General features: G+C 43.7%; 1 protein-coding gene across 3 annotated transcripts in view; it reads right to left on the bottom strand.

Annotated features, from left to right (window-relative positions):
- Nucleotides 1-25,987, bottom strand: part of DAB1 (DAB adaptor protein 1) — a 409,578-nt gene extending 383,591 nt beyond the window's left edge. For 2 of the 3 annotated variants that reach the window (XM_058421723.1, XM_058421724.1), the window contains exon 1: nt 25,880-25,987. The gene's annotated coding sequence lies outside the window, so the exon portion shown is untranslated. Of the gene's footprint in view, nt 1-25,529; nt 25,650-25,879 lie in introns of those variants that run through there. The other variant, XM_040072732.2, reaches the window with a different exon arrangement.
- Nucleotides 25,988-27,319: the final 1,332 nt, after the last annotated feature.

Raw genomic sequence — 27,319 nt, 5'->3', positions numbered from 1 at the left:
CTTTTTTAATTCTTTCCCCACGGAGCTTCAAATGGGACAAGATTAACATGTGTCAACACATGAAACCTATGCTCAAGAGTTTTTCTCAAGGTCTCGGATATAAACAAGTCTTGAGATCCCAATTCAAGTATCCTAAGTGTGTTTAGGTCTTAAAACCGGCCAAGAAGACACAACAGATTCTGGGAAGAAACAATGCAGAGAGCTTAGAAGTGAGATTCCTAAAGGTCTTGCAGAAGCACCAGTGTAAAAAACCCATTAACAGAGATAGCTAAAACCCTGCACATAATTTCACTACAATTTATGTTTAATTTATTTAAACGATGCATTTTGGCTTAGGAGTAATGTTTAGATTTCAAGTAAGAAGTAGGTGCATTTTCATTTCTATATCAAATTCTAATTTATTTTTTTATTAAATTTTCATCAAAATGTTCCCATGAGCATGGAGAAAAGAGCAAACAAAATGTGCCACGCACAAATAAATTCTTTCACTCCTTTTTAAAACCAGTTTTCCTCCCGATCTTTCCACTCATCAAGGGTTTACTGCTCTGAGAGACTCTCTGCTCAACTGAAGAAGAAAGCAAAAGGAGCCGGCTGTAAAATATTAACTTATTCCATTTTTCACCTTTGGGAATGAAACACACATTAATTATCAAAACTCTCTGCCTCTCCCTCCATCATGTCATTAGCACAATCCACAGGGAAGAACACCCTGCACAGCCCAATCCCAGCTACAATCACCTATGTATTTATCAACAGACAATTCTAATTTCATCTGCTACTCCATGTCAAGTGAGTAAAAAGCCAATAATATCCTCCCAGGGTGGTTATTTGTGGTATCTCTATTTACACCTCGGACACAGCCTCCACCTCCAGGGAAAGGAACCCCTCAGACTGTGGCTCCTGGATGTCCCTCGACAGAAAATACTGACCTGAAGCACAGCACAGTAAGGCAGGACTTAATTCCCAAAATGTCATCTCTCTCCTCCTGAACTGGGTTTGTTTGCTGTATTTATTGTAGCAATGTACAGTAACTGGCCTTGCCAGCACGCTTTCCCTGAGGCTGCTTTAAATCTCTCTAAAAACCAAACAAGGATCCTTATCTTCATATAAAGTATCTGTGAACAGCTGAGAGCGATACAGGAGAGCTTTAAATCGAGAGAGAGAGGTCAATGATGCAATAAGAGCACTTTGTCCCTTTCTATAAAGCAGACCAGAGCTCAGTTTTGTTCAAAGGCACAAGCTCTGGGTGCTTGGCCGTGGAAAGCTCTCCCTTGCGCCCTGGGGCTGCCAAAAGCACAAGCCCAGGGTGGTGTCCTGCAGGTCTGGCACCCTTCTGTCATGTCCCCACCAGGATTTGGCGCAGCAGCCCATGGATACTCCCCTTGCTCAGGACAGGGTAGGGCTCTGCAGGCTCCTCTGCCCATCTTGGTGCCCAGGATCAGCCTGGCTGAGCAGGCAACTGTGCCTCCCCCTCCACCCCTAACTGCTGAATGGTCAGCAAGAGGTGAAAACAGAACCCTAAACCCTTCCTGCTGCCGAGCTGTTCATCTTTCCTAACCTTTTTCCCAGTGCTCACAACAGAACCTGCACCCTGACCCCAGTCCTGCCTGTCATCACTGGATTGATTTGTAGCACAGAGCCTGTTTCACTGTCTGCTCGTCCTATTTTCTTGGTCACAGTTGGTCACACACCGGTCCTGGCTGCTGGCCACTGCCACAAAGTCTTTTTTTTTTTTTTTTTTTTTTTTAATATATAACCTCCAATAAGCCCTGATAAAAACCTGATCGTGATTTTTTTTTTCTCCTTGTTGAAAAGCACTGTATTAAATAAACAAAAGCTAAGCAGTAGCTGCTTGGGGAAGGTGTGAAGCGCACCCACAAGCCCTGCCTCGTTATCGAGGCCTGTGTCATATCCTGAGAGGAGAGAAACTGCAACCTCCAGCAAGCGTCTGAGCACACTGAAAGCAGCAAATCGACCCAAGCTGGGAGAACAAAAGAGAATACACTCCCTGGCACTAGTTCACTGACCACACCATTTTTATTCCCAGTCTTTTACACTATGCAACTGTTGATGAGGATGGATTATTTCGTGCCTGCTTGGAGGCACTACTGCAGGTTAAGCCTTTTCCAGCAGAAGTGAATTTTTTTTTTTTTTGGTCCAAATTCCATTTCATGGCACTTCTTTAAGACTGGAAGAAAGAAAAAAAATTATACTGACATTTAACTCGCAGCCTGGAGCCAGCTAATCAGACAGAGCAGGCGAACACAGCAGCGTTAGGAAAAACATGGGGGAAGAGGCGGGGAAGGAGGGATGGCAGGGGAAGCACTGCAGCTGGAAACCTGCCCGGGGATGGGATAACAAGGGGTGCAGGGAGATGGGACACGGGTGTTCAGCACAGGAGGGAGTGAGCAGTGAAGGGATATTGTCAGAGAATAACCCAGTGCAAGGAAAAGAAGAAACCAAAGCACAAAAGGGAATAAATTTTGCTTCCTGGGGTAGGGAATATTCTCTCAAACATAGCATTAACCAAGAGCAGTTGCATTATATGGCACCCAGTAAATATTTTCGAAGAGATGTGTGAATAACTGTCGCAGAGTGCATCGACGGAAACCTCATTGTAAGCACTCATGTGAGGGTGCATCATAAATGCACTGCCTCAAAATTTTCCTCATCAGTTCCCTCTCAAATGAAATGAGGCCTTTTAGACACTTGTATTTAAGAATATGGGAGGGGTGTTATTTGTTTCACAAGATATTTTAAATAATAAAAACTTCTCTAAACACTTCTTGAAGTCCTCACCTTATTTTCTTATTTCAGTTCAAGTGTAAAATTAACTCTGAAACACCAACAGCTTAAACAAATGCATTGGCATCAGCTTGTGATTGAAATCATTGAGTAACAATACATCAGACTCGAGAGTCTCACAGTGCTTTACAACTACCCTGTAACTACATATTGCAAACACATTCATCTTCATGGGATTTGATCTGTTCCATCAAGTTCTTCCTGAAGATCACCTGAGCCACCTGACAACTCTGGCTGCTTTTTTCAAGGAGGGGGAAGGGATCTTTTAACAACTGTTTTTCTTTCTCTTCAGTGGAGGATTATGGAGTATTACTAGATCCAAACACTGATTATATGATGCCAGCATTAATACACAGACAAGATATGGTTCTAACACAATACTGTAAAAATAATATGTAAAATTTTTTTTTTTCCTTTTCCAAATTTTGCACAGGCAGCGATGACCAGCCCTAAATCTAGAAACTGTTTCTAATCTTTAGTACACAAGGGCTGGAATCCAGTGGTTCTTGTAAAGCTCTGCCAAGATCCAGCACCAAAGTCCCTGGGTCAAGGCCTGAAGTCACCAACTCTTTCCTGACAAATGATCTCTGAAACAGCCACCATCAGCAGCAATATCAGATACCATTGCTCTCACAGGACTAAGCAGCAACAATGACTGAGCAGCTGTAGGTGACAGAGCTAAGGAATGTGAGCAGAATCAGCAGAGAAGGAATAAATCAACAAGTTGGAGACTTGGAGACAATATCTGAGAGCTGGAACCTGATGGATGGAGTGCAGCACTTCCTACTTGATTTTCTATTTTATTCTTCCCTTTCAAATTCACGTGGTGAAAGTGTGAGGTAATTAAAGGCCAAGTATCTGCACTTCAGCCCACTTGCAATGAATACAAGTGAAAAATACAGTATTATTGGAAGATCAGAAATAGCAAAGAAGTGTGACAGAAGCATGAGATGCTAAGACCAAGGAGCTTATTCTTCTTTTCCCACTGCACTATAAAGACATTTGCTGTCTCAATAGACATGCCATTTTTAGTGCCACTCCTTAAAATACAGGAAAGGTCAACTGGAGGGGAAAAAAACAACAGACCACCAAAAAGTCGCCCACCACAAACAAGCCTGCACTTTCACAAGAGCTGTCAGCAAAAAAAGAACCAACATTTCTTCTTCTTCTTCTTCTTCCTATAAAGCAAAGTTGTGGTTAATTTAAGGAGATGCTAAGCATCATCCACAAGTGTCCAACTGATGGAGGGAATCCATCAGTTCTTCTCACGCAACTGACAGGAGGACAAGTGGGAGAAGAATTAGGTATGAGAAAAATGAAAGTCTTGTTAACAGCAAGAGTGGTGAAGACCCAGAACGGGCTGTCTAGGGAAGATGAGAAATCAATATCCGAGGTTTAAAAAGAGGTTAGACAGACTGTCAGCTTCTGGAGGTGAGACAGGTACACTTGATCTCACCTAAGAGCCTGGCAACACACTAAGTTACCTCCCAAGGTCTTTCCCACATCAGCATTTTTTTGGATTTTTTTAATGGTTCAAGCAATTTGTCTCACTTACGGAATAAATTCATATATGAAAGAACATATTCAATACTACTGCCGGCATATTTACCTGATTCTTACCCTCCTCCATCTCTTTTCTAAATGGAAGACACTAAATTCAGTGAGAAATTAAATGATGTTTATTCATTTTTACCCCTCTTATTTTACTTTCCCCTCCAAGTCCTCCGTGCTCTGGGTGTCCATATCCTTCAGCTTCTTTTCCCTCAAAGACTTTTCAGGAAAAACAAAATATTCTGTGATTCTGCTCTAAGGTCACGACACAACTCATGTTCTTTGTAATTCAGAAGGTGATGTTCTGGTCTTGTCCTTCCTTTATTTACGTGCACAAGGTGCCCTCAGGTCTGTGCCTCTGTTTGCTGCAGAGAAGAAACCACCTGCACCACGAGTCCCTGGTTTTCTGAACTAACAGGAATCTCTTCTGACTTTCAGAAATTGGACTGGATTATTCTAAAAGGTCTTTTCCAACCTTAATGATTCTAAATTAATCTAGTAAAACTGTCCTCAACCTGGTCTCTGAAATACCTCCTGCTTCAGGACAATCCTCCTGACTACTAAAGAACAGGACACTTGACAATACTGTTCTCGCATAAGATGAAATTCTGTCCTTTACTTGTAGTCTGGGGAGTGATTTTTTGGATTACTGAAGGACTTTGCATTGCAAAACAAATCAGAATTATCAGCATTTGCCAAAAAAATACTGACTCTGGGACATGCAGGCAGAAAAAGCACAGAAAGTCTTTTGTGTTGCAAATGTCAGCAGATCTTGGCTCAAACACCTGAGCAGAAAATTTCTGATAAAAAGAGGGTTTGGACAAATGACCCCAGTTTGGTGACCTTACACCACCTCCCAAGGAGCCCAGGCTTGCAGGTGCTGGGCTCTGGGAAGCTCTGCAGTGCAAGCTGGCTTAAGGGAATCATCCCATATTTGCAAGGTGGGCCAGATTCCCTCAAACTAGAAATTCAACTTCAAAACAAATGCTGGTTGAAAAGACTGGAGTTTACTGGTGCTTCAGAAATTCCTGTTTTTCCCAAAACCAGCCAAGCACAAACTTTTCAGGCAAGGAACATTACCAGGACCATTTCTGCAGTGATGGAGGTGTACTGAGAAAAAAAAACTGATCTGCTTTTTCCAGACGTGCCCATTCCTCACGGATTAAAATCACTAGGTGACATTTTTAATCAGTATTTCTAGATGGTATTGCTAAAATGAGAACATTAGCAAGCTCATTTAAATTTGCAAACTAAACCCATTTGAACATTACTTGAGCACGAGAAAGTGGCAAAGGCACATGAAGTTAAAAGACTGTGAAGAACAAAAAGCTCCTGGGCACTGCACTACCCTCCCTAAGCTCCCCTTTCTCCCATCTCATTAGAGAACACCAAGAAATAACTCTTTCTCTCCAAATCCAATCAAAATTCAGATTAAAATCTCTCCTGTGTACAGCAAGTACTCCTGGTACAAAATTAAAGAGAAGTTTGCTTTCAGGATTGGAAAGTCACACATTTTGGAGGGTCTGCAGGGGTGCAATGGGGCAGTGTTCGCACACACACACACACACAGAAAAAAAAAATCATACCTTATTTCCAGAGAGGCTGGTTAATTCACAAAGACAAACCACACAGCATTCCCTGTTGTTGCTAAAGCGGCGTGAAATTAAAAGTACATTTTATTCCAGTCAAAGTACACAAGGATGCAAGACAGGAACGAGGCTGGAGGTGTGACAAAGCGCATCTCACCCCCTAGAAATGTTGCACTCTTCGCCTTTTAAGAAAGGAAAGAAAGAAACACAATAGGACAGATGTGGGAAAACTGCTACATGAGTTTTAATTGCAACCATTTGTAACCTGCATTTCCCTCAGATACATATCTTATTTTTCAGCAGATATTCCTAATTAAGCTGAGGACTTGGTTATCACCGGGCGAGCGACTTGCAGAATCAGGTTATCAACACCATCAAATAACAAAAGCAACCCCAGATATCGATCCAGAATTAGAAGGCCATCACAAACTGCAAGATCCCAGGACCAATTAGTGGACAGGGTGGAAGGATGGAGGACAGCAGGACCACAGCTCTTGCATCTGAATGAGGACTCAGCGTGACCCTCATCGACGTTTGCCTGGGGAGGTGGCAGGCTCTGGGATGAGTTATTTACAGCCTCCCAAGCTCAGGGTGTGAGACCCACTGTGTTCTGTGGGTGGATTCTCATGGCTCTTCCACCCAGGGAATCCTGCTGCCTCCCTAACCTAAATAATTCACCTGGAGTGGTGTGGAAGGGGAATTAAACACAAGTCCTGTGCATCGCCGGATAACTTGCTGTGCTACCAAGTCATCGTTCCATTCTGGAAATGTCATTCCAGGCTAATAAGGTACTGCATGACATGCCCAAGTTTTAAGGAAGCCTAAAAATATGCAAAAAAAAAAAAAATCTTATTTTTGTATTCATTGTGTCTGTCAATCACAAAAACAAAGGTTTAAGATAAGGGGGTCCTGAACTATTTGTGGGTTTGCATTAACATCTGTTAGCTAATGGGGCACAGTGCAGTAAGTGGTTAAAAATCAGACTACCTCTGGTCATTTGGGGAAAAAAAAAACAGGCTAAAATAGCACTGCCACATCCCCATGGCACTGTTAGGGACAGCACCATGGTGCTGTAACACTGTTCTGTGTTTTGGAAGAGGATCAGGGATCCTGCACCAGGCCCTGGTTCACAGCACATACCCACAACTCAGCCTGCACTTTTCAATCCACCCATTGAATAAAATAATATTTTCCATACCTTCAAAAATTTTCTTTCCAGAGTCTCAGGGTGACACACAGACATTGGTGAGAGCTTGGCATAAATCGAAATAAATAAATCCAAACAGCAGGTGAATATTAGCATGTTATTTGCAAACATCAAGACTGAAGCACTGAGGAGTCCCTGGTCAGAAAACCAAGCCCTCCTGTCCTTCAGCCCTTTCCTTTTATACATCAAAGAGTTACAATGCAAACAGACAGTGCCAGAAAGCTCTGAAGCTCAGCTAAATGCTCCTTGAAACTTAAAATGAAAAGCTCACCAGTCTTATGTTGTTTCTGTTAAGCAATGCATGCCATGGTGCTGGCTCACGGGTGAAACAAATTGCTGTTCTAAGTCTATTAAAAAGGGGAAAAAAAAGGCCACCATATGGTGCTGACTGCAGTAGCTCTTAGCAGGTGAAATGCATCCAGAGCTGTAGCTACCATACTTAATTATTGTGACAAATCCAGTCATTCGAGGTGGGGATTTCTTTGTTTGGGTTTATTTTTTGTTGTTGTTGTTATTTTTAAATATGTTAATGTGCTATTCCTACCTTGAAAATAATACTGGGGAGAAGAGGCCAGAGGAGGGGAGGAGAAACCCCACATCCCACGCAGATATTTGTGTCACCCAGGGGCAGGAAGGGATTCAAGCAGAGTTTGGGATACTGAAGGCATCACACTGAAGGAGAAGAATTCCAGAATAGAAGGGAGTTTCTCACAGAACATCCTTGAACTCCCTCATGAGGATCTAATGAAGAAACAGCAGCACTGATGGAGATGGTGAAGCCACACAGATCTGTCCAGACCCCTGGCACTCTGCTTACACCTCGTGAGAGCAATATTTAAAAAAAAAAAAAAAAAAAATTACACAAGTATTTACAGGAAGATGTTCTTGGGCTTAATACACCCCAGACTGTGCAAGAAGCACAGGCACAGTATCTGTTCTCTGATGTGAAAATGAGCCAAAAAATTCCTGGAATGGCTTCAGCGTGGCTGCTGTGTGACCTGAATGTCCCTGATGCCAGGTATGCACAAAAGAACAGTCCAGAGAGGGATTCCAAAGAGTACCTTAAATACAAACAAGCCTCCAGACCAAGTGGCTCAGAAATCAATTAGCCCCATGCATAGACGAGGCACATTTCCAAGTTATTTGGTATTTAGTGTAAAGTTTCACGGGGTACTGCTGGGATCCTCCAGAGCAGCACCTGCTCCTCCATTCCCCTCGCTGCGGTTCAGCATCGCACGCTCCACGTGTGGCTCACATTTACAAGAATTAGATTAAGTTATTCCGACCATCTGACTTCTTCCTTTAATGACCTGTGTCATTAAGAGTCAAAGACAGCATTTTGTTCAACAGAAATCCATGTGTAGATTCCCCAGTTCTCCACACCCTGGATCATATATATGTACACCCACAAAACAGTTATCTAATTCAAACACCAAGAAATGCCCATCTCCGATTCAAATAATTGAAAAGTCCCTGTGAAAGACACAGAGGTTTGATTCACTTCTTTTTTCCCCCCCAGGATAAAAACTTTGGGTGAATCCAGCTGATTATATTCATCGTGAGCTGAGCTCCTGAGGTTCCCACAGCCCTGCAGAGTAGTTACTTTGATCATTTCACTCCTACAAGTTGTACATTCATTTATTAACATCATCCTAAATCCATACACTTTAACATCTTCAAAAGGGATACACACACACCCCCATATATACACACACTTTTGGAGCGGTGATTAAGTAATTTCCTGTCCCTACTAAAAGTACTAATTTAAAATAAAACTTTCACTAGGAGGAACAGCTAAGAACTTACCCAAATCAAAACCTAGAGTTTGCATAATTTTATTACATTATTTAAAAAATCCTTTCATTACCAGCGGTTGGGTTTTCTCCTTCCCTTCATAAGATCCGACTTAAAATCTTAAGGGAAAAAACCTTTCAGTGGTCCTTCCATGCTTTCACTAATTTTCTCAAAAAGCCTACAGTAATTTCCCTGAACAGCTTCCAAAATGAAACCCATAAAACAGCTTCTCTCACTGGGACCATCTTATCTATGGGTGGGTCAAAGGATCAACTCGTTACAGGGCTTATTTGGGAAAAAAAACCCAAAACCAACAACAACAACAACAACCCACCCAAGCAAAAAAATATTTGTCATTTTAAATTCATAAATATACATTTTAAAGTCTGCATATCCTGAGCTGGAGGCACCTTCCATGAGTTAAAAATTCCTCAAAACCAGCACTCACCAAAAACAGGGCAAATACATTTATTGGTGCCCAAGTGGGGATTGAGAAAGTGGAAAAATCTTGTACTGATGGCATTTTGGTTGTACTTATTCAGTGTTGGGATAAAGCAGTCAGTAGACTTGTTGCTGCTTGAATTCATAATGTCCCTTGGGGTGGAGGCCTCCCTGTGTTTCTGCTCCCTAGGATTTTTTGAGGTTTTAATACCTTTCTGGTCCCCAGGTTTATTTTCCTATCTGGAAATAGCTCCAGTATTGTCCCTAAAATGTTGTTTTTACAGTATAGAGTCACGGATTAGAACAGGTATTGTACTGGGCTCAGCGATAACAATTTATAGAAAGTTTATAAAAGGTACTCACAATCCAACAACCCAGAAACTTACCAAGAAATACAGAAAGAAACAGAAGAAAATTGAATTTATGCAACCACAGCAGCCCCTCCTCATCCCAGATACGCAAGCCTGAGCAGGGAAACATTCACAAAGCACTGAAATACAACCCTGCCAAAAATACCAGCTGATGCTGGGTGGCAGGGAGGCATCTCCAGGGCAGCCCTGGGCTCTTGGAAAGGTCAGCACAGCCCGGGTGGAGCTCGGTGCGTGTGCAGCAGGGAGCTCAGAGCACACGGAGCACAGCTGGGCAGGCTCAGCACCCAAACCGGAGTGGGCACTGGCCAACAGAAGATCTTCTTTGCTAGAGCCACATCCCAGCATTGCCCCAGGTGACAAACAACTGGGGACAAACATTTCTAAGCAATACCTGATAACAGGGGACGCCGGAAAGTTTTGGTAAAGGTTGTTCCGCTACATTAATTCTACTGCAGGCTAACACAAATTATGAGCTCCTTTTCTTATGCATCTCAACAAATAAATTCCAGTATTTGCCAAAGTATTCAGCATAGCTGTGTTTAGCGTGGTAACCAAATGGTTTGAGTCAAATCTGAATTCCCAAACTAGCATAGCTATTTAACATATCGTAGGCACGCCTTTTAAATCACCAATTCCACAGAACACTAAAGTTCTAAAAGAGCTGCTCACTCTTAGGTGCACAGGCTGATAAATTATCGTGAACTTGTGAAAGGCAGCTGAAGCTCTGTGATAAATCAGTGTCATCACCTGGTCACAGCACCCAGAGGGGGCTGAGTAGCAGAATCAAGGTGTCATCTCCACACTTCTGCAGTGTGATGATGTGTGACACGCTCTGCTCCTCAGAGCTCTCTCACCACAACCTTTCCCATAACCTCCCCTCAGCACGGAGCATTTTGGATATAATCAGTGCTGGTGTTTACTCTGCCCAAGCTCTTCATGGGGAACAGAGGCCAAGCATCAAAACAACAGAAATAAAACAAATGTGTTGCCCACATGAGTAAAGCCAACACCTAAAACAACAACAAGGATCAGACTGAATCCTACACACCTCTCTCACAACCAGCTGGTTCTCCCCCACACCTCATGGCTAAGAAACACAGAACTGAGAACTTTGTCCTAAATTTAAAATTTTGGACAGCTCAGAAACTTATTAACCAACACTCCTTCTTTACTATAAAGGGCATAAACTTTGACTCTTTCACCACAAACAACTCAGCCTCTTAAAAATTTACTACAGGGAAATGCATTCTTGAATCAGATCCGAGCGTGGCGCAGAATCTCCTCTCTCTTTGTTCCAGGATGCTGAGAGGGTGAATCTGGGCAGGGGGTGGAGGGAGGGTGTTATGAGCACTGACTTCTTGTAAATACCATAAAAATGAACACTTCACCATAATCTATGAATTGGATATAAAGAGAGAAAATAACTCTCCCAGAAATGAGCGTTTTTAAGTGCTTCTTGAGCATCAAATGGGAGAAAACATTGATGAATTTTTCCGTCGTGGTGTGAAGCGTCGTGTCAGGCAGGATCAACCCCATAAAATCATTTTGTGACAATATATGTAAATGGTTTTAACATTCTCAGTCCCTCCAAAGAGAGAGTAAAGACCACCCAAGCCATCTGAGAGTTCAGAATTGGAACGGGGCCTTTGAAGAGATTATTTGCAGACTAATCATATATTTTCTCATGGAAGCATTCAGTAATTTGAAGCACCACATTCACATAGCACATTTTGCCTTCCACAATTACCTCTGAAAGAGCCCCTGAAAAATTATACACTTCGTAGACAAGAATATATCTAAATGATATGAATGTCTAACAGCAATAGATTATTTTCAAGGGGTCCTAAACCCAGTTTTTCCATTTGTTCATGCAACTGCATGCAATAATAATTTATGTATAAGAATCTATGCATTTCAATCAGACATAGACAACTGACAGGCCTTTCTGTTTGCTCCTTTTTGCATCTTTGTATATAGAAGAAATAAAAATAAATAGGTTTTTAAAGGTATTTCTTTTGGCTTTTTTTTAAATCACGCACACGTGCATGTGTGCCCACACAACAACCTTGTTGAGGACTCAAGGAATCAATCCTGCAAATCCTGCTGAAAGTGATAAAAAGAAACTAAGAGACAAAGAAACTAAGGTACAATAACACTGGTTTGATACTTAGGTCCACCCAAAAGAAAAACCTGGTTGTCATCACGGGAAATTTTCCTGATTGCATGTTTTAAAAAAAAAAAAAAAAACAAAAAAACCCCCTCTGCTTCAACTGGAACAAAAGGGTTTGAATTCAGTGCAGCCCTATTTGGTACAAGGAGCCTGAGAGGGACCTGCGCCAAACCAACCCCAGGAACCAAAGTCCTGCAACAAATCCAGGAACCACAAGTGACTCCAGGACAGGGTGAGGGAGAGGCGAGACAGACTTCGATTTCATCTGATTTCATGGATTTATTAACTTCCAGCCTTATTCAAACAGTTAAAAAGAAAATATTGGTGAAGATGAAGCCATTTTAGCAGGTCTGGTGTATTTATATACAGATTATAGCTCCTAAAACTCCAGCAGTACCGTGGGATGGGTAGGAGAAGGCTGCTTACAATTACTCATCCAAATTTCCTTTCCACACTTCTGCTTTCATCCTGGCCTCTTACAGTGGCCAGTTGTACAGAAATAAGCAGATAAAACGTGACTTTCTTAGCATTTCAGCGCCACAATGTCCCAGGAGGGAGCAGTGTCACCCCCTGTTCCTACAAACACCACGGAGCCAGTCCTGGTGCTGGGCACAGAGGACACACATTGCACTACCTTTAACACTTATCCTAACAGAAAGAAATTAGATTAATCCCCAATCAAAGTCCACCTTCAAAAAGCCAAGGCTTTTCTCCAGTAATGAGCTGGTATCTGTAAAACAGCATGGCACAATAATGCAAGGTTTAATTTTCTCCTGTGCTTTATCACGAAGAGGGGAGAAAAATCTCCCTTCAATGCCTCATTCCTGGAGCATCCTTGATCCTTGGGTTCTTACTGAAGCAACCGACTTTAGGATGCACCAACAGGCAGAGCCTCCAAATTGGCTTTCAGTAACTCATTAAAAAAAGAAAAACACAAACAGAAATCCCCCAAACTCACAGCATCTTTTAAATTTTCTTTGTCTGTGTGAGGAGTGCATTAGATCAGATAAGGGATATTAAATGGCCTTTAAGCCTGACAGCAAAGAGCAGCTCTAATGGGAGTCCCAAATTGCGCTGCCAGCTATCCACTGTACTTACAAAACAGCAACATCAAGATGCCAGAACACTGCCATGACCTATATTTCCTGCAAACCAATTTTCTTCTTTGTAGGGTGGATGGAAAGAATCCAAGTGCTATTTAAGTTCCTTTTCTTTCTGCTGGAACTATGCCTTGTCATACACGTTTTGGTTTTTTGCTACACCCAACTTTTCTGTGCCTTACGGCTTTTAAAGCAGGAATTATCTGAAGTCTGGTTATTTATTATAAACAATAAATTCTGCAAAATCGTGGTTAGGATACAATTATCAGGTGAGACCAGAACTTTGTATCTCATTTCCACACTTTAAAAGAAACCAAACCCCTCAAAGGGGAATCTTAACAGAAGAAGAAGAATGTGTGTGGTCACACATTCCAAGGAATTTCTGTGGATTCATTACTGACGATGCCACATTTTTCAACATTCATATTTATCAAAGTGAGGGGTTTATTCTTTTGCTTATTCCCAATGCTGTGGGGGAAAATTGTATTCTTTAAGGAGAACATGAAAATCAAGACAACATTTCTAGAAGAAAGGAGGTACCTGCCCAATTTCTTTGACCCCCGCTGCCTTGTGATAACCCCTCTAAATTCCATTTTTGCCTCCGATGGAGGAACTTTGCACATTTGTTATACACACTCTGCTCAGAGTAGTCAACAAAACACCTGAAAGGATCCATGATAATCTCATTTTCACCACCCCAACCCCCCTTACAACGATCCTTGCCAAATGCAAACTCTCCCCCTCAGGCAGGGAAATTTGGAAACAGAACACCTGATGCAGCTTTTATTCCAAAAGTTGTCTCACGTGTGTTGAGTGTCAGAAGGAGCCGTGTTGTGCCACAGCACCCACTTGTCTCAGGAAAATTGAAATCACTCGGTGTCTAACACTTTGAATGATTTCCCAACTTCTCACTTGCCCCATCTGCTCCTCTCAGCTCGGTTGGATTTGTTTGAGCCTTTGTGTCTGCAGTGGCACCAACAAAACTGCAGCATCACTGCAAGCTCCCCTGCTATGGAATGGTGCCAAGGCTCTCAGATTCAGCCTCCTCCAAGAGAAAAGCACCAAAAAAAAAATAAGATTTCTGCCTCGTTCTGTTGTCTCACCCATTCTCCAACAGAATCACAAGCAGCTCTCCTGCTCCAATGCTGAGCTCTGAAATAATATCCCACCTACAAAACAGCCAACATTACAATTACAAATCATATGTCCACAGAATACAGCAATGCACGTGAATGACACGTCTCAGCCCCAATTTTACTTTATTAGTTGCCCCAATTAGCTAAGGAATTAAGGAAAAGCTACTTGAGTTTATGTAGGATTTTGTTTCTATGCTGTTAGTATATGTTAGTATGCTCTAATACTTAGAGACCTTCAAAGCAAAAATACCACCTGCTTTCCAGCATTTAAGAAACTGGGATTCTGAAATCAGACGCAGAACTTTTTAATATGTGGAGAAATAAAAACAATAGGAGATACACAACATGAAAGGAGGCTTTTGGTTAAGACAGTGCACAAGGTAGGCAATCACAGTGCTGTCCCTGAACTGCAACGGAATCTGGATACACACACCCAATGATTTTAAAAAAGTCTTAAATATGATGGAAGAAAGATCTTAGAAACAACCACATGGGCAAAAAAGCCACAATCAGTCCACACAAGTGTCCATTAAAAAAGACTCAACTCAGACTGAGCAGAATCTTAACAAAATAAATGAAAAAAACCCCAGACTCACACTTATTCATCTTCTCACAGAAGACTCAGCAACCAGACCAGTGAGGGCCCACAAAGATGCAGATGTAGCTGTGAGAAAGAAATCAGTCCAAAACTCTCCCTTGGGAGCCACCAAGGACTGAATACATCATTTTGTACAGAGAAAAACCACTGATGGGGAACAGCACTCACAGCTCCCACCCTGACGTGTGTCTCCGTCACTTGGAGCACCAAGCTGACAAGAGCTCAGAACTCCAAGACAGTGATCTCAAGTTGCCTTAGGTTTACTCAAAAGAAGGTCTCTTCTCATGGAAAAAAATATTTAAACCTCTCCAAAAGCTTGGCATCCTCTTCTTCAAGTGCAAAGTACCAACAGCACAAGCGGCTTGGGTTGGTATTTGTTAGAGGTGCCCAGGATGGATCAGGTAACCAGGAATTCCTGCTTTTCTTAGGAAAACACACAGTGAGGTACCAACCCACACAACCCCTGGCACCAGCTCCACCCTGCTGAATCCCTTAGCTGGAATTCCTCACAGTGCCCTCAGTGGGATATTTTTTCCCCAGGGTTCATTCCCTCCTTTTGGTGAAGGTAACGAAACCCAGCTCCACAATTCCAGAGATTGTGTGGCTGTAACCTCTTCAAAGAGAAGTCATTAAACACAATTCCAGAGATGTGTGGCTATAACCTCTTCAAACAGAAGTCACTAAACACAATTCCAGAGATGTGTGGCTGTAACCTCTTCAAAGAGAAGCCACTAAACGTGCCAGTACTGCAGCAAACCAAACAGCCAGTCACAAAGGTGGGCTGGTCCTGAGTCTGGGAACGGTGTTCAGCAGACATTGGGAAGTCAACGAGGCAGAAAGTGAGTTAGCCAGGCAAGTGCAGGGCTGGGAGCACCATCAGGTGTGGGAGCTGCAGGGGAAGCAAAGGTGAGCAGAACCAGAGAGCCAGCATTGACATCTGCAAGGTAAAATATTATGTTTGCAACTAGAAGAGAAATCTCCCTGGCACAAGAGGCTGCTGTGGCATCAACTGCTCCTGTGAAGGTCTTTGGCACAGCGGTGGGTGTGTGTGTCCAAACTGCTTCTTCAGTAAACAGGGAGAATAAATCAGGATACACATCAAATTAACCAGTTTCAATAGACGTGCCATTTTCCTTCCTAAATCATGATTTCTTCCATCTCTGCTGCTATTTGCTGACAGCTGAAGAACACTGTTCCACTCCCTAGTTTGTATTTTTGAAATCTGGGATCTCCTTGCCACTCTTAGCAGCCACGAGGTACAGCCTGACCCCAGCGAGGAAATCTGAGTGGATTACTGCTTTGTTCCACAGCACCCTGAAAGAAAAGCTGCCAGCCAAATGTCCCCAAGCCAAATGCAAAATACATTATTAATGAAATTAGAGCGAGGAACCTTTTTGTATGCCTCTTTTATTAAATAATTCCAAGTGACTCTGTTGCGCAATTACAGCATCTGAACTTTGCTTTTTAAACGTTGCCATGTGCAATCTCCACTTTGTGCTTGCACTTGAAATGGTAATCTGAAGGCAACAGAGTCTGTAATAAGTGGAATTATTAATAAACTCTATTCCAGGTCCAACCACTAAGAAATGTACCCTAGGGCCCTGCATAAGGTGACATTCTTGCTTTAATATTAAGATTAATATATTTTTTCAAGACTTGGTTACAAAAAGTTACCAAAACAGACAAGCATTTCCACAGAAAAACAACCTGTTTCAAAGACAACCATTTAGAATTCAAACTACTTCCTCAGTCTCCAGAATTGGAAAGAATTGGGCAAACCATAACCTACAGGAACAACAGTGATGTTCAGCCCAGAACACTTCTCCACAGGGGCGGAATTCCTGGTGGCCTTGCGCTGGGCACGAGATAACCTGAGCTTGTGCAAAGAAACCTGCGAAGGAAAGAGGCAAAAATGCAAAGGAAATGAAGAAAATGTCGGGCCAGCCCATCTCACCTTCATCAAGGAAGGGTTCTGAGTTGCTCATGGAATTGACCATGGGGCACATGGTCTCAGTAACCTGTGCAAATCTGGCTCAAGCTGATAATAATCAAACCTAATTACAATCTGACAGCCCTCAGTGGCTTATACAGTGCTTAAGATGTTATCACAGGTCTCATGATATTTAGTGTTCTCCTTAAGCCCTAATTCCTCATGTCAAGCAATTACCCAAGGTTCTCCCCTCCCAATAAAAATGGAGTTTCCATGCTGTGAGCTTGGAACGAGGCTTCAAATGTGACCTAAATGGAATCTGATGCTTTCTAAACTTTTTTTTTTTAAATATATACATTTAAAATTCTGTTGGGTCCCTTTAGAGCCAGGTACAGATGGATACAGGCATATCCAGCACAAGTATTGGATAAGAACAGGCAGCTCCAGCAGAAAGATCATTACACTGTCAAACACCAAGGGTAGAGCACCTATCACTGAGTAAGGGAAATAACAGGCCTTAAACTCAACTGCTTAAAACTACAGCAAAATAAATCACCTGCACAACCAATCCCTTCAGTTTTCCACACCTCTGCAAGACTGGGTGCCTTGCTAGATGATAACACCTTCCCTCCAACACCGCTGCCCGTCTCTTGGAAGCAACTTCTGCTGTGTCCCACACTCAAACATCTTTGACTCAAGAGAAACCCGGGTGACAGCAGGGGAGGGATGAAGTGCTCCACACTGGCTCTTGGCTGAGTTCTTCACCTCAGTGTAAGAAATCCCTTCTGGCTGGGAGCAGAGGGCCAGCTGGCCCCATGTGCAGCAGCCTTGGCTCCCTGGCAGGCACCAAGAGCACACACATCTTGAGATAATCGCATTTGAGAGCCTGGCACACCTATGCCAGGAGCAGTGTCAGCCCCAGTCTGGGTCCTCAGCTCCACCACAAACTCCTCCAGGAGATTGTTTGGTCTGTGGTAGGTTTAGCACCCTCAGCATCCCAGGGCACTGAGCTGTCCTACAGAACAGCACCTGTGTGAGGTGTCCTACTTGTGTCTGCTGCCTGCTCACACTGTGTGACACCTTCACTTCATTAAATGGAAAAGACAACTCCTTATTCAGTTCTCCTGAGGGGTTTAGTAAGATTTATCAGAATTCCTCTCTTTCCTGGGCTAACCTTTCCCTGTTCCTCTCTTATGCTGGGCTCGGCTGCACCCAGAAAACAGACATTCAGCTAAAAACCTCTCATTTTTGTTTCTATAAAACAGTTCTTGCCTTCCTAGCTTACCCGTCCAACCCAAACCCAGCACAGCAGTCCAGAAACTTTAACAGCAGGACATTTACTTACCTTCTCCATTTTTCTTCCAGATTATACTTAGAAGACACAACTGCAGAAAATTCAAATTACATAGCTCAGAAGGAAAATTAGATACACATGACTTGTAAATTGAGATGTCCCTGGCCTTGGACCAGGGAAACCTCTAAGTCCATCACATCAAACCAGCAGGAAAGAATTTTCATAATTCAGTGAGAAAGCTGGAAAAGCTTCAATCCCCGATCTGCTGCCACTGCCAAAAGGGTGAATATTCACTGCAACTCTTCTGTCCTCATTCTGCCCACTTTAGACTCGATTCCTAAAGGAACCTCAAATCTGCATGATAAAAACTGGAACACTTCAGACAGTGTGGACAGCTGACCTTTACACAAAATGATTCTATTTCAATAATGTGTAAGAAATTATGCACTAAATACGGTAGTAAGGACAGCAAGGCTTCTCTTTTTCCCCCTGGATTTCCAAGGCTCCGAGAAAAGTAATATATTTGCTCTACCAAAGTGGGATTATGATTTGAGAAGGTGATGTCCTGATGTTATTTTTCCAAACTCCCAGTAAAAATTCACAATTACACATCCACAGGGCAATTGTTGGAAGGTATTTTTTATGGAAAACCATTATGGAGCACATGTGATTCAACTGACCCCAGCACTGGCCATGGAGAACCTGCTCTCAATCCTAACTAAGGCTTTACTCCAACTCTACACAGACCTCCAATGGTCCAAAGACTTTTGCACATAAAAAATATTGAACTAATATAATTTGAAGCATGAGTTTAAGCTCATTTGAAGGGCTGCAAAGCCAAGTGAAGGCGTAGTTATTTCAATGGTAAAGTTGCAAATCTCAGTTTAGCCTCAGCTTACTGAAGGCTTTTAAAAGTTAAATCTATATAAACCAGCCCTAATCTCAAAGATGTTTCTGGTAAGGGCCTGCACCAGCTTAAGAGTGTAGGGGAAAATAAATCAATTTAAAGAGAGACTTGTTCTACGATCATGCACATCTCAAAACTGTGACTGGAGGGACTTTGGTCTATTGACAGTAATCACACACTTTAACACAAGCCAAACATCATCCCTTCATTCACCAGACAAATAAAATTTCATGTTGGAAAACAGTAATGACAGCAGTTAATATTTTCAGTAATAAGTTATCCTCACAGAAAGCACTTGACCTTCATTGTAATTTCCACACAGCTTGCAGTAAACCACCTGAGTGTGTATAAAATGTAATGAATAAAGAAATATTAAAAACGATAGAACGCTATTAAAGTAGGCCACAATTCAAACAGCACAATTACTGAAAAAAAACCCCCAATGTTTGAAACTACATCACTCCCAATCCTTCTCACACTGGATGAGCTACTCTATAATTTATTTTGCCTAACAACAGCTTCTGTCCATATTGTCTCTCTTTATCCCCAAAGACTCTTTTAATGCAGCCCGCTGTGCCACATGACAGCACAATGCCCACATGAGGCATGAAATGTCACAGATCACAGCTTTACACCTGGCCAACATAATATATTCATCAAATTCTTTCATGCAGTGGAAATGTTTGCTGTGATTTTGTGGGTCAAGCTACAAGAGGCAGATGGAATGGGCACTTTTTATTTACTTGGAAGAGTTCCCAAGCACATTCACTTCATTTACGAGGGACAAAACCCAGCCTTACACACCCATCCAAGAAGCCTCGGATCAAGGATCATTATTTTAAAAGATGAGAAAAAGTGGTTTTCTCTGAGGCTTTTGGACAACGATGATGATTCCTTTTGACCCTTAACATTATATCCCACATGCTCTGAACATTCTGGAAAAGCTCAGAGTTGGGCTTTTGATTCACACCCTGAGAGGAGATGAGCATAATTAAGATCCATCTGTAAGTTAAAGCAAGCCTGACAGTAACACAGTGGTGAGATTCTCCCCAGCACTCATCCCTGTGAAATCCCACAAATTCTGTAGGGAATGCGCCACAGCAGGTCAGAGTGGTCAGTTCTTTAATTTTAACCAGACATTCAGGAAGAGTGGATGTAGATATTGGTTTCACCCATCCTTCCATAACCACAGAACAGCCTAAACTGTCCACAAAGACACAAAATTTAGAAAGAAAATCCTTGGATACAAAATGTATCACGTGATACGTTATGAATATTTTGAGTGATTTTGAAGCAGTATTTTAGATTATTGACATTGATGTTACCATGAGAGTTTTGGGGGAAGTTCCTATATAAACAGCAAAAATCTTTGCTACGAGGAGATAACCCTGTTATCTTTTAATTATTTGTGTTGCACATGAGTATCAGTGGCATTTGGGGGTAAGAAGCACAGCCTACCTATATTGGATCTTGCAGGAAAACAAAATCTCGGGACAGTAGAAAAAGAAAGGGGAGAAAAAGCATCTACTACTACGTTGTATCTACTACTACGTTGCTCTTTTTGTTAACAAAATTACACAGCAAAGTCTGGATGCATATCTAATTTTATCTCCCAGCATCTGCCACTGCTTCATGACCTCTAAGATAGTCTGCAAGCATGTTGATAAACAGATTAAAAGGTAATTTAGTGGATCCAGGGCAATCCCCGAGTTCCCAGAACGATATTTGACTGAATCACACTGAACACACCATCCCTGAACCTCCAAAAGAAGAGGAAGCCCCTTCTCCCCCCGAGAAGCAAACTGCCATCCTACTGTTTTCCTTGCCTGAATACCAAAAAGCACTACTATAAAACCACATTTGTAACCAGACACTGATTTTTTTTAACAGAGCAGAAGTGCCTGTTTGCTTGTTTGTTTCGGAAGGGATTCAAGTTCAGATAGCTAAACGGAAAATTGTGATTACAGAGAAGAAAATATTTTATGCATCAACTCCTTTCTCCTGGAACGCCAATTTCAGTAAGATTTATCACATTTACCATTGACAGATGATTAGTCCTCCAAAAACAGAAGAAACCCAGCAGCCTGGTGCTTAGGGAAGGAGGGAAATATGGCATGGCAGGGGGTTGGAATGAGTTCATCTTTCACGTCCCACCCAACCCAAACCATTCTGTGATTCTGTGCCATGGACAGTTGAACTGTAGGGAATCTTCTCCAGGTGAAGACCTTTCAAACTGGAATTGGGCTTTGATGTGCAATGCTGAGTGTGGGGATTTCCTTCTGACTTAGCAGCTCAGGGTGAAGAAAACCCATGGCCAGTGGGGAATTGCCAGGCAGGTGTGCCCAGAGAGCCCTGACCCTGTGAGAGCAGAGCAGATTACCTAAAGCAACTCATCTTGAAGGAAGGCAAAGCATTCACTTCATCCTCACAAAGAAGTGAAAGCTCAGGCTTTCAAATGAGATGTAAAATAGAGCCCTGACCATTCATCGTCATTAAAGATCCCATGAAAACCCCCACAAGAGCAAAAATGTTAACTAACATGTCCTGGCCAATATCCAACTCGGATAATTGCATTCTGCTTCCTAAATTCCCCTTGCAGTTTCAATTGGATTAGTTTTTCTTCATTTCTCTTCCCTAAACCCCTCCTGTATAATGTTTCCAGCCCGGAATGGCTGCTGTATTCCACTCCAGAGGTGTGTGAATTATCAGTGCTGGGCAATCCCAACATACATTTTGGATATATTAGTCAGGGAAAACACTCTCTGAGCTGGAGTAATCCCCTCAACTCTCACTGAGGAGCGTTTAACTTTACAAATGAGAAATCCCTCTGATGTTAGTAAGATTTTTTTCCTTTTCTTTTCGAAAATATTGCCCTGCAAGGAATGGGCACCAAATCAGCCTCCTGCCAGTTAGGAAAGTCCTTTGCTGGGCCATATCCTCAGCTTGCGGAATCAGCTGCACTTGCTTTGACTTCAGCAGGGCTCTGCTACATTAAAACAGAGTAAATATTCATAGAGTGGGTTTTGTTGGTTTTTTTTTTTTTTTTTTCACAAAGTCACTCATGTTTAAATGTTGGAAGAATCAAAGGAGTTGGCTGTTGAATGCATCAATCTGTGGTTATAAAAGAAGAACATCAGAATGTATTCTCATCCCTTTTAACTGGCTTGCAAATCTTCATGCTATTTTAAAGGGAAGTTGGAGGTTCTTTAACTTGGCATACTGATGAAAAATGGAAGTGCTGTGAAATATGAATCTCCCATTGTGTGCTATGTGTATTCTACTGTAAATACTCACAACAGTGAAGAGGCAAACTGGAAAGTCCTGACCCAGTGCATTTTATGAAACAAGAGGAGCAAAGGTGATTTATGTGCATAAAAGCAAAAACTGACAAGCCTTTGATTTTCTTGCAGAACAATCCCAAAATGATTGTCAAGACTGCTTAGGTTTTTTGCCCTCTGCACTTCCTGTAATGGGACCATTTTATCCAGCACGCTGTTTTATAGACACTGTGTACAGGGTCATTTCCACCTGCTATCCAGGTTACTCAAAAGAATACTTCTCATTCCCCTTTCCAAGAGCTCTTAGCAGCAGTTGAGATCGGCTTGTTTTCACTTCCAGCCCGCTCCTGCATCTCTGGTTAAGCATAAACCCACAAATAAACCACTTATTCCTTCTTCAGAGCTCTAAAAGCAGAAGGAAATCCTTAAAAATATGAGAGAGCAATTGCAGGCAGGCTGCAGTCAGAAAAACAGGGGACACAGGGAATACACCCATTCTGGGATTTTCCCTTGAATATCCTAACCCTCCTTCTTTTCCCCTTGTAGGAGGGGTCTCTGTAAAGGGATCCCTATTTGTCAGCTCCACGCTGGGCTGGCTGCAACATCCTGCTTAATTCCCTTGAAAAAGTGTGGATGGAACAGGGCAATGGGAAACCTCCAACAGCATCCTACTTCTGCAGCAAACATTCCTGGTGAAGGGTATGGAAGTGAGTGAGGAAATTAAAGGTACCAGAGGGTGAATACCAGGCACCAGCATGACTGAGGCTCACCTGATGAGCACAGATGGATCTGCAAAGGGATTTGGGGTCAGCATCAGATGGTCAAAGAAGCACAGACCACGTTCCTGATCTGCAGCACACACGTGAGTTTGATAAGGGGAGAGCTGATCAGCAGAAATCACTGACACTTTTTCATCTACTGCCATTCTGGGCACCAGCCTTGGCTCCAGCTCAGCTCCTTTTGCACATAGCTGATATCCACACGGGAAATGACACCCATCCTCCCCCACAGACGCCTCTGTTCCCATGGATTTGCTCCAGTGGAGAAATGGGCCTGAGCTGGAGAACTTTGCACCCTTATGATAAGTAATGTCAAGTTTATATGGCATTTACAGCAAACACAGGACACAAAGTTTAGTCTTCCCACTGAAACTGAATTTCAAAAGTGTACAAGTGTGCATGCATTGTCTTGAACATGGATGTCTTGAACATCATTGTCTTCATGAACAGCCTGGAGTAAGATATCTCTTTCAGCTACTCCTTCCTTCCCACTTTGATTTCTTTTTAAGATTACCCTGTGTGGAGTGGAAACATTTGCACTCCTGTGCTCTGAAACAGCCACTGCCACGACAATCAGTAAAAATTAGCATGACTACAGGAGCTACAAAAGCTTGGAATTAGCGAGATCTACAAATGAATGGACTTCCTTACCCTCCACTCTCCTTCTTGAGGAACCGTTCCAAAAACCTCACTGTAAACATTTTGATTCTCTGTCAGCTCTCCGGAGAAAATCATTACAGAGGCAAAATTACAGAGCAGATTGCCACTCTGCAATAAGTGTCTGTCAGTCAAGCAGGCGTCACCCCACAGTCACCCCCAGCACTCCCATCCTCCAATCCACAAAAAGGGGTGCTGGGCATGGAGAGCTTGCTTGGAGCATTCTTGAGTGATCAGACCAAAGCTGTAATCAGCCAGTCAGTGGCACAATAGCTTAATTCTTTATTTATTAGTCTGTCTCCCCTCTCTGGTTCAAGCAGTTTATACACTTAATTCAATTTTAAGAGCTATGTGTTTGTTTACTAGAGCAAACAAAAACCAGTAATGAAGAGCTGTAGTTAAAGAGAAGTAACCAACCTGCTTGTCTTCTGCTCAAAATTAATTTTTTAGCGCCAAATATTGACATTAGAAGCTTAGTTCCAAGTCTGCTTTTCACACCTGCCAAGCACGCACCAGAGAATTTGGTGTGAAATCGCTGAAGGATGAGGGCTGACCTGTGCTTTCAGCATGACATCCCAAAGAAACCATCTAGAACCTAGTGGGGTTCCTCAGAGCAAACATTAATTAATTTGCCAGCATCATCAACCTCAGGAATTTTCTTTCCCTTTTAGCTCTAGTCTTACTTGCCTTCATTCCTTGCAGCATCAGAGATAGACTAAACCAGACACAGAGAATGATGGTATCATCTACCACTGCACTCTGCTTGGTTAAGGAAAGGAATTTAAGCTGGAGACCTCTCTGCCAATTGAAGGGAGAAGGAAGGAAGAAAGGGAAAAAAATACAGAAAAACCTGTTGGAAAAATAAAATAAAAAAAAATAATAAAAAAAAAAGCGCCTTGGCTTTGGAGCTTTGCTTCTTTAAATCTTGGGGTTAGATTTACCACTCATATGAATGTCTACAAGCAGTTTAACACCACAATTTAAAAAGCACAATCAATTCAGCCCAAATTCCTTAAATCCAACATAATGACTTCCCACAGAACTACTGAAGTCTACTGAAAAGGTAGCTGCAGCATTAGAGGGCTATTTGCTCCAAGGACCTCTTTAATATGGCTGTATTGTAATACTGCAGTGCAAGAGCCTCTCCAGCCATAAAAAGAAATTTAGCTCAGAACCACAACTTGTGGGCAATGAAAAACACATTTGCTTCAATTTGCCATCATTTAATAATAGCATTATTTAACAAGACCAGTTATAACAACCAGCCTCAGAAGACACAGCAGTGCACTTCTTCTCACGAGACTCCGAGGGCACTGAAATGAAATTCATTCTGCAAACCAAACATTCAAAGCAACCAGCACCACTAGAAAGACCGTATTTAAAAGGGAGAGAAACATTTAGTGACTGACTAGAAAAAGAGAACCCTTTTCTACATCTCCAGACATGCACGTTTTTACTTTGAAGCTGCTATAGGTTTCACTGGCGAGGAAAATAATCGTCTTCCCCTGGAAGTAACGTATTTGTCATTACACTTTCATTTCCATTCAAAATCAAGAACACACTGAATCTGCACACATGGGGAAGCAGCTACCAAGATCTGGGTGTATTCTGTATCACATCACGAGTAAAACCCCATATATCCTCACATAATTATTTTTCTACAAGGTTATGCCTAATTGGCCACTAACCTCCCTGATTAATCATCTACACTAGAACGAGGCGTCAAGAAAAAAGCAGAAGGGCAACAAAATATTTATCCGGGCTATAAATATTAAACCAAGAGGGGACAGCTGGTTCAAGTTGCCCCTTCCCGGCTGGCACGCAGAGGTGGATGGCGAGAAAACCCTGCTCCAGTGTCTCTCTCTCTCTCTCTCTCACACACACACACACACACACGAATAAGAAAGCAAGCGGTGTCTCACGTTCATTCCCGGCACGGCTCGGAGATGCTCACTACGGCTCTAAGTTGCCCGTGCCCGGCTCTGGAAGTGTTAAATCCCCGGCTCCTGCGGGCGAGCCTCCGCTCGCATCCCCGCTCGCACGTCCCGGCCGCGCAGGGCTGGCCGGCAGACGAGGCGGCACCGCGCTGCCCGAGCATCCCTCCCCGCCTCCTCTCCGGCTCCGCCGCGCCAGCGCCTCCCTCCCGGCGGAAAAACTTTGCGCTCAACTCCGCCGAGCTCCGCGGGGCGCCGGGACCGGCTCCGCGCAGGGCGGCGCTGGGGCGGCCGCGGGCGGCTCCCCCCCCCCGCCATTCCCCGCCGCCTCCTCCTACCTGCAGCCGGAGCCGCTCCCCGCAGCGCCCCGCTCATCCTCATCTTCATCCTCCTCCTCCTCCTGTGGCGGCGGGAGGGATGCGCGTCCCGGTGCCTCGCTGGCTGCGGCGCGCTGCCGGCGCGGAGCCTGCGCGGGCGGAGGCGGCTCCGAGCCCGCGGCGGTAGCGCCGGTTCCCCGCAGCCCCCGCGTTAGCGCATCCCCCCAATAGCGGCCAGCGGGGCCCCCCCGGGCCGCGGGCGGGGGGCGGTGCCGGGCGGGGATCCCCCCTCCGGCAGCCCCGGGCTCCTTCTCGTTCCTTCACTCGCCCCCTGCCAGGGGACGCGGCTTCCGAGCAGCTGCCCGCCCGCTCAAACCACAGCGGCCCCCGGCAGCCCCTGTCAGCACGGCCCGGCTGCCGGCTCGCCCGTGTGCCCGTCCCTCCTGCGGCAGGCAGCCGGGGAAGCCCTTCCAGCGCTGGGGCCGTGCCGCCCGTCGCTCCCGGCTTCGCGGCCGGGGGGGGCTCAGCCGACAGCTGCAGTGGGCAGAGGGACAGCCGAGCCCTCGGCCAGGCCGGGCAGCAGCGTCCCTGCCCGGCCGTGACCGGGCAACAGGCGGCGGCTGGGCACATCCACGAGAGCTGGGGTAGCAGAGGCTGGTCCCTCTTGACACCAAGAGGCGTTCTGGGCCCAGCGGGACGTGGCATCGCCCTGCTGCCTTCTCTTCCTTGGGGTTCTGCCTGGCTGTCCCACAAGAGGTTCGTTTCCTGGCTGCTGTCTCCCCTGTGCAGGAAGGTGTCTGCTCCTGATGCTTGAAAAAGGACTTTGAAGGCTGAAATGCTTTGGAGTGACAGCTTATAGCCACGGTAGATCCAACTCGCCTTGCTGTTCGCAGATGGATGTTAAGTGTTTCTCTGGCAAGCTCTGACCTAAGCCGGCTCTGTCAATAGGTGCCTGGCCTGCTGGGCAGGGCTCAGGAAAGAGAATTACAGTCTGTGCACAGATATGTATATTTCTTGCTCTTCCTTGTCCACTCTTTCAATGGGACGTCACCGAACAGCAAAATTAATCCCCGGCAAGGAAGAAATTCACGCGTGAGCTCGCAAACCACAGCAGTGAGACGGCGATTAAAGTTTCTGTCTAATTCTTGGAGATCAAGCTTGTAATAGCCAGAGAATGAGACTTAAGCTGTTTTACATATTCCTTCATATGTAAGATCATTAAGGTGTCTGTGGTTATTGTAGCTCATGGCCGAGGGAGCCTTGTTGGAGGTGTTAATAGTCGCAAAACTCGGTGGCTGTGGGCATGTGCCGTGTGACAGGCTGTTAACCTTTTGTCACTGTGACCTGGCACATTTGACTAAACCTCTTTTTCTGGCCCCAATCTCTTATCTGCTTTCCTGTGTCACGTATTTATTGCAGAGGTATAACAGCTCTTCCTGCTTAATGGTCTTCTTCTATGCA

Source organism: Hirundo rustica, chromosome 9 (genome assembly GCF_015227805.2).
Source record: "Hirundo rustica isolate bHirRus1 chromosome 9, bHirRus1.pri.v3, whole genome shotgun sequence".
Taxonomy (NCBI): Eukaryota; Metazoa; Chordata; class Aves; order Passeriformes; family Hirundinidae; genus Hirundo; species Hirundo rustica.
Note: the sequence above shows the minus strand (reverse complement) of the source record. Positions and strands in the feature narration are given on the sequence as shown.